We start from the raw sequence: 14,617 nt of genomic DNA, 5'->3' as shown, positions 1-14,617 counted from the left end.
TATCTAATGTGAGCCTCTACCGATGTTTCTTGAATTATTATATCATACTAATTATTATGAATTGAATTATTAATACATACGTGTACAACTGTGTCTGTTTTTTTAATGACAGACAATTACGTAAACTAGAAGAACATGCAATAACTGTTTATGGTATTAATCCCTAAAATTATGTGCACATCTTTCTGACCGCAGCGCACAACTGGCCTGTGGGATTAGGATCACCTGCACATTTTTTTTGACCTAGACATATCGCCAGACAAAGGCTTCAAAGTTATAACACCCCACTTTTTGCTCCGAGGGAAATAAATGTATTAAAATAAAAGATGAACAGGCTGAATGAAACAAGAGTGAAAGTGATGTCGTCAATCCTGATTCAAATAAGAAAATGTCTGATGAAGAATCAATAGTACTCCTACGTAATATTTCGAGACTATCTCAGATTGCCAACCATTTTTTTTTATAAATATTTTGTCAGATTACTTTCCGAAGAAACTTTAAAATGTTATTTTGGTTTTTGGGACGAAGAATTATTATTATGTACGAGACACGTGCTTGTTAAAATCCTGTGTACTTGTGTTTATTTTACATGTGGTAACAAACCAACATTTTTTTCAAAACATTGTAAAAGCGGCGAAACATGGCTTTAAAATGTTTGGGGAAAAATTCTTCGAGACCAAAATGCCTAAAAATTTTCTAAACCCTGAAAAATGTCCCGTGAGGATTTACAAACCAATTTGAGAGCTTACTGTTTTATAGATGATTTTGATTATTCTTATTTAGATTATACCGCAAACTACGGAAAAATGAGGAAACATATCAGCACAGAAGTCTCTTCTTAACACCGACTGTTGCTTCAGGAAAAAATCGGATATCAAATACTGTTTTATGATTTTGTTATGTACGTTGAACGGGTATTTAAAATTGGCGTGGGTTAAATTCAACGGTTTATTTCTTAGTAACTCGAATTTACACGACGAATTACAGAGCGATTATGTACAAAATAATTTCACCGCAACTGGATTTTCTCGACACTCGCTGGACTCGACTCGACTGAATAATAATCGATCCCGAAGGTGGCCTCTATTTAAACCCATACTTTCTTCTAGACGTTCGGCGACCGGGATCTTTCGGGAATACCCATCGTGAGTTCCGCTTCCAGGCTTTTCTTTAGCGACGACGAGTCATCATCGCCGTACATACTACAACCCATAGGCGTCGTACCGGGACGGCGTATGGGTTTCTTTCGTAACAATTCGTTTGTAAGCAATATTATCCAAATTTTTTACCGAAGCTGGCAGTTTATTATAAAATTTGATACTAAAATAGTTCACTCCGTTTTGTACTTGTTTCAATCGTAATTTTTAAGACACAAATCCGACTTAATTTTTGTGTTGTGATTATGGAGCTCCTTATGGCAAGAGCAGTGACCGAGGTTTTTTTTTAATGTAGAGATGGAAGTGTAATAAATATTTTAAGATCAACATATTATGCAATTTTGTAGTCCTCTCTGTAGGTTAATCCGACTGATCACTCTTCGTTGTAATTGGAATAATCTATGTTTGATGCTGGCATGCCCCCAAATTAATAGTGCAGAAGTGAGATGTAACTCACAGAGAGCAAAACAAGCTGTTCATTCTTTTTTTAAATGCAACTATTTCTAGGTGGACATTCCAACATAATTTAGAATCTAGATCAACCCCTAGAGATTTTTTCAAATGTAATACAAATTGATTTTTGTAGAACCAGTCCAAAGCCTTCCATCGTGAATCTTTAATCTTTAATCGTTATTGATCACCAATGTGTGCAATATAAAATACAATAATACAATAAAATGACAGGGTATACATAATAGAGACAACAGAACGTTTCACGTTTCCATAACACCTAAAACGGCATGAGCATGACTTAAAATAGAATTTATTGAGTCATGGTGTAAATCACAATATTGACAAAGAACGTTGTATGTGGACATCAAAATTGCTACTGGAGCTTTGACTGCTACATTGGTACGTCTGTAAGAGAGCCTAAACAACGGAGCATAACGCAGTCCAGGACGAGGAACATGAAACTGAAGGAAACCCAAGATAAAAGGGCAATCAATTTTACCATGAGCTAAATTATATAGGAAACGGAAGACTATTAACATTCTTCGAGTTTCTAGAGAAGAAAATTGAAATCTATACAAGAGAATATTGTAATCGATGCCACATACAGGATAAGCACCGTCCATTCTGAAGGTGAGAAATTTTAAAAAACGTCGATGCACTTTTTCAATGGACATATTATATGTTCTATAGATGGGGACCAGATCAACGCACCATATTCAAGGTGAGGTTGCACCAATGAGCAAAACAAGGTCTTCAAAATGGTCAAATCGGTAAAACTCCTATAGTTTCTACTCGTATATATGAAACCGTAGATTTTGAATGAAACAGGATATCTTTGAAATAGAAGTTGCGGAGAAATACTGTTCCTTCAATTGAATATAGATCTATATACAGGGTTAGTCACGAGAGAATTACCTCTGAAAATTATTTTTACGCAACCCAAAATACGAATACCATGTACCATTTGATACTAACTGATTTTAAAATGAAATGCTTAATCCATGATTGCTTTGAGTTTGACAATCTCATTTTGACAATTGTGGAAAAGGAGGTTACGCGAGTGTCCATGGTGGTACCGCAGCCAGTCGGAAATCTCCTCCGGCGCCGCTAATAAATTTGTCAGTGTGCCTCTTGATCTTTTGCAACCGATTAATCACGAGAAAATTATTTCTAAAAATTCCTTTTACGGCATTTTATTCAAAGGTTACAACACAAACTCAAACAAGTAAGTAAATAATTTAACTACTAATCTGTTGAAAATGTTGGGCATTTTGGCGGGATGCTACGGCTTTTTTGTAAATGGATGGCCGAAGAAGTCCAGAGGTTGTAGATTTGCACTTCGAAGAGGCTCTCTGTGACGCAGAGATGGCGAATTAACACAGGTACATTAGCGGCGAACAACATTGGTAGAGCACTTACGGCTTCAGTATAGCCCAGATTGATCTGACTGTATGTCGTCGATCCAATGGGGCTCTAGAGGCGAGTCAACGATGAAACAAAATGTTAAAAATTAATTAACGTCAAAGTGACACTGCCAAAGTCAACGCAATCATGGATTAGGCATTTCATTTTAAATTTAGATAATATCAAGTGGTACAGGGTATTAGTATTTTGGGTTGCGTAAAAATAATTTTCAGAAGTAATTCTCTCGTGACTAACCCTGTATATTGAAGTTGAGTTTTTTGTAAAGGATACAATACTGCATTTAGATAAATTTAGGCGAAGACAATTAGAACTACACCACTTGGATAGAACATTGAGACAATTTTGTAACGTGAGGCAGTCAGCAATTGACACGATTTCCATGAAGATCTTTAAATCGTCAGCGAAGAGCAATTTATTACAGGGTTCCAGCGCGTCAGTAATATCATTGATGAACATTAGGAATAAAAGGGGTCCAAGGTTGGATCCTTGGGGGACACCTGATGTTGAGACAAAAACTATAGATTGTTGACTACTATTGAGAAGATAAGATTTCAGAAGCGCAAGAAGAGAGTTAGAGAAATCAAAGGTTCCAAGTTTCTTAAGCAAGACATAGTGATCAATTTGATCGAAGGCCTTCAGAAAATCCGTATATATAACATCAATGAATGATGTGAATGATCAGTTGTAACGACTACTGACTGTGAAGCAGTTGCTTTGTTAAAAAGGGTCGTGTTGTCTACATATAATATAGTGTCTGCTTGAATAATACAGGGAAGGTCATTTACAAAGAGTATGAACTAAAGAGGACCTAAAATTGATTCCTGTCTAACACCTCGCTTTATAAGTGGAGGACTGGATTTTTGATTATTGAATTTTATTAACTGTATTCTATTATTTAAATATGATGTGAGATTTATGCCTGTTTCGCCCAAGTTATATGCACATAATTTCCGTAACAGTGGTGGATGTGCTACATAATCAAAGACTTTAAATAAGTCTAGAAATGAAACCGAAGCTATTCATCCCTCTTCCAAGCTTGTCGTGATCAAATTTACTAGATGCTCAATTGCCTTTTTTGTTGAGTAGCCTTTTCTAAATCCAAATCGAGAACCTACAAGTAATTTACGATTTTCAAACGAATGGCTTATCTGGTTACATAATATCTTTTCTAAAATTTCAGACATTAAAGACACACAAGATTTAATTTCTGGATTGGAAGGATTTTGTCGTTTGTCTTCGAAAATACGTGGATCTTCTTAGAATAATTCCTGACAGCCAATATGAGAAGTCGTAAGTGTTTCTAGTAGTCCAGCATCATACAATATTGATATCTGAAACGAACTATTTATTCCTTGGCTTTCTAATTTAGAAAGTCCAAAATTTTTCTAGGCCACTAATTAGTTCTACAGTTATGGTGGACCTTCATCGTCCAACAGGCAGCCATATTCTTTTTTCAGAAGCTGCAAAACTGTATCTCTTTGATGTCTTTTTATTTTACGCGTACTTAACTCCACTTTTTCTTTTACGTTAGTCTTTGGATCAAAGATAATAGTTTCGATCGTGTCATTGATATTGGCGATAGTCTGAGAACTATCCATGTCGTTTAATTGTTCATCTTTTTTTTCTCAAAGATTTCTGCTTCAACAATAAGATACATTAACACCGAGATTGATTTTTTTTCTATTTAACTCACCAAGTGTTGCGTTTGTTGTTTTACACCTCCTTCTACTATTTGTTTTAACATTTTCACTGTCACTAGTGTCTTGTCTTCCTTTACTAGTCGCCGTCTTAGGCCTTGTTTCAACCATTATTACAATATAAAATTCTTCTTTTTATAGGGAAAGAGAGTAAAACACTTGTTGTACGTGTCGAGCGTGGTCAAAGAGTACGAAAAAATATTTGAGTAGGTAAGTACTTGAAAAATGAGTGTCACTTAATCAGAAAAACCTGAATTGTAGGCGACCTCAACATTAATCAGACGATGCTTATTAGAAATCTTTAACTTTCAATACGTTCAAATACTCCACTGCGAGATTTTATCAACTAGTTAATTATTATTATTAACTAATCAGACTTTTAGACTTAATCCTTTCTTCAATCTTCAAGTGACTTGAAATGTAACGTAATGCTGTCGAGAAGATGTTTATCATCCTTCGTTAATTTTCGAAATTGCTTTAGCTATATCGAATGAGTCTAATTTCACCAGAGTTAACGTCCAACATTTCGTATTCTACAAACTGTGAAGTGTCAAGAAAACAAAATTTTTAGACATTATTCAAAACGACCACACAAGAAAACGTTGTACGTTTGGGAAATAAAAAACTCATACTCATAAAAACATATGTGATTAGTGTTTACTCATTATTGAAAAATGTATCGGAAAAATTTATCCATTTTCAATTATTATTAAATCTGACAACACAATTATGTCCTAACTAATAATTACCCATGAAAAACTTGTGAAAGGAGCCGTTTATTTCTTGATGAGTTTAAAATCTTAATCAATATTTGAATTTTTCAAAATTTTAATTCTTCACAGCTTGTAGCGTCCACAAAATTGAAGTGTCTTCCGCTATAACCGACTATAACTAGTTGGCAATGAAAGCTTTCTTTCACATTGTGTTAATTTTGTATGCGTGAAATCGGAAATGGATTATTTTCAATTTTATGTCTTAATTTATTTAACCCAGAATCAAACTAACGAGATTTCTATTGACTTATAAAGTAATCTATTGTCACGATAAAAATAAATCCGTGATCTATTTTAAAAATAGATTGCCTGACAGCATAAAATTATGTGAAATTTCCGATTTATTTCAATAAAAGTTTGAAAGGAACCGGAAACTGACGAATTGTTCTAGAATATTGTATAAAAACGATTTATGGCCGATATTAAAACAGGAGCAGCCAAAAACGTAAAAGCACCGTAAAGTCGTTCGTCCTATCCAGAGTTGGCGATCACGTCAGTACGTTGGGGCCCAAACGCCCACAACACGAAATTATTCGAATGGGTTGCACCCACACAAAACATATTTTTTTAAGTAATAAAATTAAAAAATAAAATATATAGTAAAAAAATCACAGGTGTTCAGTTCACAAAATTGCGATGAAGGTGGAGTACACTGAACTTACAAGTTTACACTTCAACTTCGATAAACAGGACCACAATAATTTAAATTTCACAAATCTTACCGTAATAGAAACAAAGCAAAAAAAAAAGTATAATCAATAACAACATTGCTACAGCGGAACCTACTATGTTTTATTTTAGGAATGATTTATCTACGTGTCAAAATTAATACTATACTTATTGTTATGGATTCGCTGTTGCCAACAAAAGCCTCGATCACTTTAGGCTAATTCATGATAGCTCCGAATACATAAAACAATTAAGTACGGTAGCTTATTATTATTAGTAAATTGTAAAAATAAAAATAGGAAAATGTGAAAATAACAAACACCAAAATTCTTCCTTTACAATTTTTATAAATGCAACAAAAGCAACAAAGAAGAGCAACTGATTTTGACTTTTGATTTTTAAATGTTTGACACCAGACATAAATTTTCTGATTAGGATTTAATTCATTCTTACGTCGATAATCAGGTTCTCTTTTGAAATGTGAACCGATTTCTGCAGTAATTACAAAATTTTGATGACTCCTTTAAGTCAAGCACGATTTGATTTAATATTTTGCAACTACTGCAAACAAAACAAAAGAAATTGAACTAGTTCCGTGTTCATAAGAGTTACAGCTGAAACTAAAACATCTCTTGTTCTAAAAATGATTTATCTAAGTATGTGTCAAAATAATAGATGTTGTTATGAGTTCACTGTTGACAACAAAATTTCGACCAATTTAAGCTGATTTATTACGGTACGAATGCATGAAATGATTACTACTAAATTATAACTGAATTAGAATGGTGTCCTGTTAAATAAAAAACCTGTTCTATATGCAGTCAGTGATAAATTTGAAAAAGTATAAAACAAACAACTGCGAAAAAAGTTACTACCAAAACTTACAGTCGCATCTCTAAGAATTAGCATTAAATAATAATTTATTTAAAATATTGTTTCCTTTCCTAATCTCAAACACTGCGCCATTGTGAAGAGATAGAACTCTGAAGATTATTATCTTTTAAGTTAAAATCATCGTGGGCTCGAAACGGAAGGGATACTTTAAATTGATTTTGTTGTACATTTATATGTAATTTGTCTAACAATCTGGTTTTGAACATTTATTCTCAAAATATGCCTCTCCAGCGCGAAGCGTTGCCAAAGCCACCTTATTGTGTTTATTATATGTGTGTTGTGTTTATTTCATATGTTGTTTTATGAGAGATTCAATCCACAATGTAAGCTTGATGAACACATTTTCAGTTAATCAATAGTTTGAGTTAACATTATGTAAATTCTTTGTTATTTAAAAATAATGTTACCGTGCAACGAAGATTTGTTTGCTCTATAAATAGAAATTTCAGTCAAAATATAACATACCTTCCCGCGCGAGGATGCTGTGTGTTGCAGGCCGTGAATCTGTAACATAACATAACGTTGAAAACTTGAAGAGCTCGATCGCCTTTATCAGAGACATCGACCCCGTAACCGTGATCTATGATTTAAAGTCCTAATGTAGTCTTAGGGCAAAAAATTGCAATTAACCCCACTTCTATTAATATATAATTATGTATTATTTGAAATTGTTTTTGTATTCATGTACTTTCAAAGTTGTTTTAGCTTGAAAAGCAGACAATGACCCTTTAAACGTTAACAAATAAAAAAAATGAATATTTTTTTGGTCCTATATCTTTTTAATGCCAAAAGTTCTTTCTCAGTCTAAGAGTTTTTTATTGAAATAAGTGCATCAATAGGAACAATTTTTTTGACACATTGGACTTTTGCAAGTAAATTTACATAAATGACGATAGTTCTTCTCTTATGATTTTATAATAAAGTTGTAAAAATTCAAAAATATTTTTTCAAAACAACTGTTACTTCTTCATCATATTCATTTAGTTCTGAAATGGCGCAAGAGTAAAAGACAGGTATAATTTAGATTAGAATTACACACTAATCTTATGTTTTATGGTATGATGTGAGACACAGTGGTCAACAGTTATCGACACATTTGTATTTTTTTAAAGAAATATCGCAGGACCCTTGGAACACCCTGTATATATACAAAATAATTTTAAGGCTTCGTCTCCTTTTAAAAATACTCCCTGGCCTTATATAGGGTATTGTACGACTGTTGTTACAAGGATATCCTGTACAAATGATGTGACATATTTTAAAATTAGTTCTAGTGCTAACAGGAACAAATCTTTTTTGTTTATTTTTCAACGAATGTTACAGTTTTGGTAGTTGTTCTTATAATTAGGTGTCATAAGTAATTACGTTGTGAAGTGTGGGCGATCAATCGCTTAAAATTGAAAATCATAATTGCATATTGTTTCAGTTATGAGTTAACTTGGTGCTGGACACAATGTTTCATAAAGTTTTTTGTGTGAGAATACTAATCGTGCTGTGTTTATTTAATTCTGTAAGTTACCACTTTTTTTAGGTGAAATGTTTTTCAAATATACGTAAGTTATTTATGATTATGAGATTCACTGATCTATGATCAAAGAATAAATCAAGCTATACCTGTGAGTACACTAACAGCTAATTTGTTCCTAAAAGACTTAAAATTTTGTTAATTATTACTATGTACCACTGCAAACTGTGAAACACCCAATTTTTAATAGCCATTTTTCCTGTGTAATGTGCCCTCAATCAAACAAAAACTTCATATTGTAGCAGAAAAAGGTATATAAAATACTTTTTGAACACTGGATTGTTGGTAAATGTCTATATTTAGCTTCTTCTGAGAAAAAAAAAATTTTTTTGAAGTAAAATTTCACTAAAATTACGCTTATCGGGTGGTGGGCGATCATTGTTAGGTTAGTTTCACTACTGACTCTAATGACGTCTAACTTGTTTTGGTATAATATACAGTGGTCTGTATTGGTATATGATTAACTTTCCAGATAAGGAATTGGAATTAATACTGAGGTTAATTTTTAATTGAAATGAAGTAACGAAAAGTGAAAAACTTTTTGAATATAATCACAAGATCCCACGTAACACTCTATCTGATTAATAATTGCAAACATTTAAATAGATATAAGAAATATCACTACTCACAAATATGAGTAAAAATAGAAATAAAACGGCTACAGTTTAATAATAAATTGCACTTTTCCTGTGTTTTATGAATATCACAATTAATAATTATCGAAGTGTCAAATATGAGTAATTTCGAGTTCTAATCACATTCCCATATGCCTAAAAGACTCTCCTCAAAACTATAGTCCATAAAATGTTATTTTAGAAAATAAATAACAAACTTATTGGATATTCAGGTGGGCAACTAAAAACGAAATAATTAATCTATAGTTCGATACAGTTTTATGATTGTATAAACGCTAGCTTGTCAGATTTGCTTGAAATTGGGGAAATGATTAATTACATGGTACATATTAAGAGCAATGTATTCATATCCAGCAACAAATTCGCCGCTTTAAAAATTATCTACCTGCTTCTCTCAAAAGATACCTTTATATTTTATCTAAAATAATTTTCCTGAAACTCTAGGACGTCATTTAAATAAATGATAAACAAATCTTTTGAAAAATAGTTGTATATATATTACTGTTTCCTTTCCTTGTTTATGTTTTAATTAGATAAGAGTCACAAATGATTTACGTTACACATATATGTTAAAGCTACATTTTAGTTTCAAGTTTTTAAAATATGTAGTTCCAAATTTATAGCGGCAATTTTGAAAAAGATTCATAGGAGTATATTGTTAAATGTGGTTTATGAAAATCATACATTTTTATTCTAATATCTTTATAAATTCAGATCTTTATATTTTGGGAATGGGATATCTACATTTCACACAACATTTACATTCCTGTGCTGACATAGTAAACTTGAGTGTACTTTCCGACACCTTCAGACAAAGCCTATCTAAAACAACATTTCGAAACAATGCTAATTTTATCAACGACTTTTGATTTGTCGTAAACCTCATAATTGTGTACACGTACTAATTGAATTTAAACAGTGTTTGATATACATTGTAGGAATCATCTTTCAACAATGGACAAAACAGCTCATTATTTTTATTTTTGTTTTTTGTTGAATCTTTATTTTTTTATCTTTTTTTTAGTATAGTCTGCGAAAATTAAAATCTCATTAAAAAATAGTGATGCTGATGAGTCTCATAGGTAGGAGAGAGTGAACTTGACGAATAATTGTAAGAATTATGAAATTTTGTGTATTTTAAGATGGTAAAATCTAGCAATGCATAAATATTGCCGAAAAAATCAGATACAGTTGTAATTTTATAACCAAAAAACTTTTGCGTTAATAAATTTTATGAATTTTAGCATATTTAGAAAAACACGTTGTTTAAAATGTTCCAAATTTGGTAATATATTGTTATAAATCTGCTGTAAATTGTATTAAGTATGTTAAACATAATAAGTCCTCAAGTGTTGTCAATCATCATTATTGTTATGGTGTGAACAAGTATATTGTCTGCAGGCACAGACTGGAATAAACTAAAAGACAAACTGATTACGGGTCATAAGATTTATTTCACGATTTAACAGTAATACTAAGTTAACAATTTAATAATTACCGAACATCAATTTTTTTGTTTTATCTAGAAAATTGATGGATTCGTTTCAAAAATTTTTTTAATAAATGCTTGCTAAAAGTTTTGTCCAGAATTATTTACACAGGTTGTTTCAAACCGTTAATACATAAATGGAGCAACCCTACATACAAGTTATAAGAAGAACAAGAAGAAGAAGTAGAAGAAAAGAACTTCTTACAAAAATAATGATTATTGAAGTGTTTCGACAAAAATTTGATAAATAAATCTTTATTGAAGAATACGCTCTAACATGCATTATACATATACAAAATATTTTGATTCATACAGCTCTGACAATGTTACCGTCAATTTATTTAGTAAAGATAAGAAAAGGTGACAGTATTTTAATTAATATTAGAAAACCATAAATATCTAATAAAAAACTAGATATTGATGTGACTAAATCTAAATCTCAATGTAAAAAAATACTTTTATGATTTCGAATTCAGTTACTTCAACATGTCATTGCACTGATGGTAATTGCGTACTAGGTGACTATAAACTGCTTAATTAACAATGGTTTTCTGATTAGGAGAATCTTTAATGACTCATAAAATACCTATATAATGATTTCAAGCAATTAATGCGCGTTGATATTACCCAGAGAATTCGTGGTGTGTTGTGAGTTGTTAAAATGCTTAAATTTTTTGAAGAAGATTTTTGAATAACTATACAATTTGTCATAAAATTGGCCATTCTGCATCTAGTGATCGCTTTTTATTTTATTACAATTTTGTGGTAAATTGACTTGTCCCATTTTTTTCAATTTACCACCTAAGAATCTGTCAAAAGATTTAATCCTAGTTTTTAACAGTAATTAAACGAATCATAAATGCAGAAAGATAAAAATTATGAAAAATTTATTTACCGACTCAAATCTTTCTAATAAAATTGTCCACAAATGGACTGGCAAACGATAAACAGACCAGAAAACATAAAATTAAACATTTGTCAAAATGACCCTGTTGCATACTTATTCTCTTAAGTGTAAGCAATAAAAAATTAACACTGAATCATAAAATTCGTTAATTTACGTTTTTTTTTGCGATTGCGATTATTGCCCACATAATTTTCCTTGTAACGACATTTTCGAAGCGAATTCAAATCGTTATTAATTAATTAATTAAACAGATTTTAAAGAACTAATTCATTTTAAAACATTACCATTCCCATTTGAACTAGAACATATAATAGAGATGTAACAACCATACCCACATATACAGGGTGCCGCATCCAAGTCTGGATATAGGGAATTAACATGGGAATTGGTTTTTATTTTATGATATCTCCCCAGATCACTTTAAAGCTATTATTGAGTGATGCCTTTGTGGAGGTCGAAGAGGGCTATCGGCCAGTATTTTTTTCAAATCGTTGCATCGCGGTCATTCACTGTAAAAAGGTTTTAAAAATCGTATTTTGAAATTCGCGCCCAATCCGATTTGTCGCGAAATGTTCCGTCGCACTGTCGAAGTTCGGCGATCGCGTATTTGGAATAGCCATACAAAATCCAAATGTCAAAATGAAATTAGAAATTTTTCTCAGAAATCAACGAACAACTCAAACTGGATTATTTTATCCAGTGTGATGATTATTGTAGGACAAATTAAACGGAATAAATGCACAAATTGATCCATTCATTCGTCATAGTGCGCGACCCCGTTAAACGAGCCATCTCGGAACTACACTCAGACTCAGACCGTATCCAAAAAGCCCGAGATGAAGACTTCGAGCAGCTGGTCTTCCTCAAAACCCCATCGGCAGCATTTTGACATGTACCGGGAGCCCTCAAGCTAGGAATGTACTCGCGCTGCCTCACTCAGTTAATCACTGAACGACTCAAATTGAATTATTTTATCCAATATGACGATTATTGTAGGTCCATTTAAACGGAATAGATGCACAAACTGCACAAAATATTTTATTAGGTTATGCTGCTGGTGCTGGCCGAGTCTTTATTACTAAAATCTCATTAAAATGCCATGTTCTACTGCGATTAGATGAAAATGCGAGGGCCCGCTTTTCTTATTGTGTGATGATAAGATTTACCATCAAAACAGCTGGCGCTTTTGAAGAGAACCTTTTAATAAAGCATTTAGATAACTACAAAGAACAAAACTTAACAATTGTTGATGAATGAAGTAATGAAATATTGTACGAATCTGGAGAAGTATTGCACTATTTTCAAGAATTGCTCAAAAAGACTGCTCTCAGCAGCTGTACAGTAAGTAAGCCGATCTTCAAAACTCCTACGCGTGTCGATCAGCATTTGAGTTGCAATCTGCAGACAATATTGCTGGACTGCTTGTTTCAGCGTTCTCTGTTTGTATAGCTGGTATTGTTTGAATACAGATGGTCGTGAAGAAATCTCCAAAGAAAAAATTTAGATCCGGCGAATGCACAGACCAATGGGGCGGTGCAAATTTTTCATTCCAACATTGGGGGAAAATACTGGTTCAAATAGACAACATTTATGAGAGCTCTATGGCTGGAGATTTGGTCCTGGATGTAAAAGACCTGCTGCAGATGCCGCACCCTTCGAGTCTCAGGAAGTATTTGCTGAGCTAGCATATTGTCCTACTTCTGAGCATTCATTCCGGATTCGATGAAAAAAAGTGCAATGACATGATGTCCTAGAAGCCCCAGTCATACACTGACAGTTGTACGCCATTGATAACGATACTCATGGACCACGTGAGAATTGTGTAATGCTTAAATTTGATCGTTCTGACGATTATAACTTCCCTTAAGACCTAATGAACATTCGTCAGTAAAACAAATGTTCCTGAAAAATTCTCCATCAGCCTAGATTCTCTCAAGCGTTTCTTCGTAAAACTCCATACGTGAGAAGTAGTCCTCAGGCTTCAATTTTTTGTCATGATGCTTTTTGAAACTTCTATCCCATCTCTCTAAGATCCCTAGAAAACGTTGTGCCCACCTGATTTTATTTACTTTTTATCACCTTTGAAAATAAATGTAACTTTGTTTTGTGAAATATTATTTTTATTTTTGTTATTGTTAACAAAATAAACAAATAAAACAGTAATACAAAAGTTTCTGAATCCCAAAACACATTCGTAATAGAGAAAAATACTTTAAAATGTTGATGAATAATTGTTCTACATTTCTCTCTCAAAAATTTCTTGTAACGAACATGCTTCCAGGTGGCAAAACTCCATCCCTGCTTAACGAATGTAAAATCAATTGACTTCCAATCTTTAGTGATTCGAAAAAAAAATTTGTGAAATTTACCCAAATTACCTACTAATTAAATTAACCGTTGAAGAACAAGCAGGCCCTCGCTTTTTCATCTAATCGCAATAGCATAACCTAATAAAATATTTTGTTCAGTTTGTGCATTTATTCCGTTTAAATTGACTTACAATAATCATCACACTGGATAAAATAATTCAGCTTGAGTTCGTTGATTTCTGAGAATAATTTCTAATTTCACTTTGACGTTTGGATTTTGCATGATTAATTCAAACACGCGATCGCCGAACTTCGACAGTGGGACGGAGCACTTCGCGACAAATCGGATCGGGCGCGAATTTCAAAATACGATTTTTAAAACCTTTTTACAGTGAATGAGCGCGATGCAACGATTTGAAAAAAATACTGGCCGATAGCCCTCTTCGACCTCCACAAAGGCATCACTCAATAATAGCTTTAAAGTGATCTGGGAGATATTATAAAATAAAAACCAATTCCCATGTTAATTCCCTATATCCAGACTTGGATGCGGCACCCTGTATGTATTTATATGAACTGTAGCTGTTTCTAATATGTTTAACGTAAATTTTATTCAACAGTCAATTACGAATTATTCGCACTCAATCAAGTAACCATTAAATGCATTAAAAAAGTATAGCATGC

This window comes from Zophobas morio, unplaced genomic scaffold (genome assembly GCF_036711695.1).
Source record: "Zophobas morio isolate AGI-343-1 ecotype UQ-CSIRO unplaced genomic scaffold, CSIRO_AGI_Zmor_V1 ptg000005l, whole genome shotgun sequence".
NCBI lineage: Eukaryota > Metazoa > Arthropoda > Insecta > Coleoptera > Tenebrionidae > Zophobas > Zophobas morio.
The sequence above is the reverse complement of the archived record's forward strand: the minus strand, read 5'-3'. Positions refer to the sequence as shown.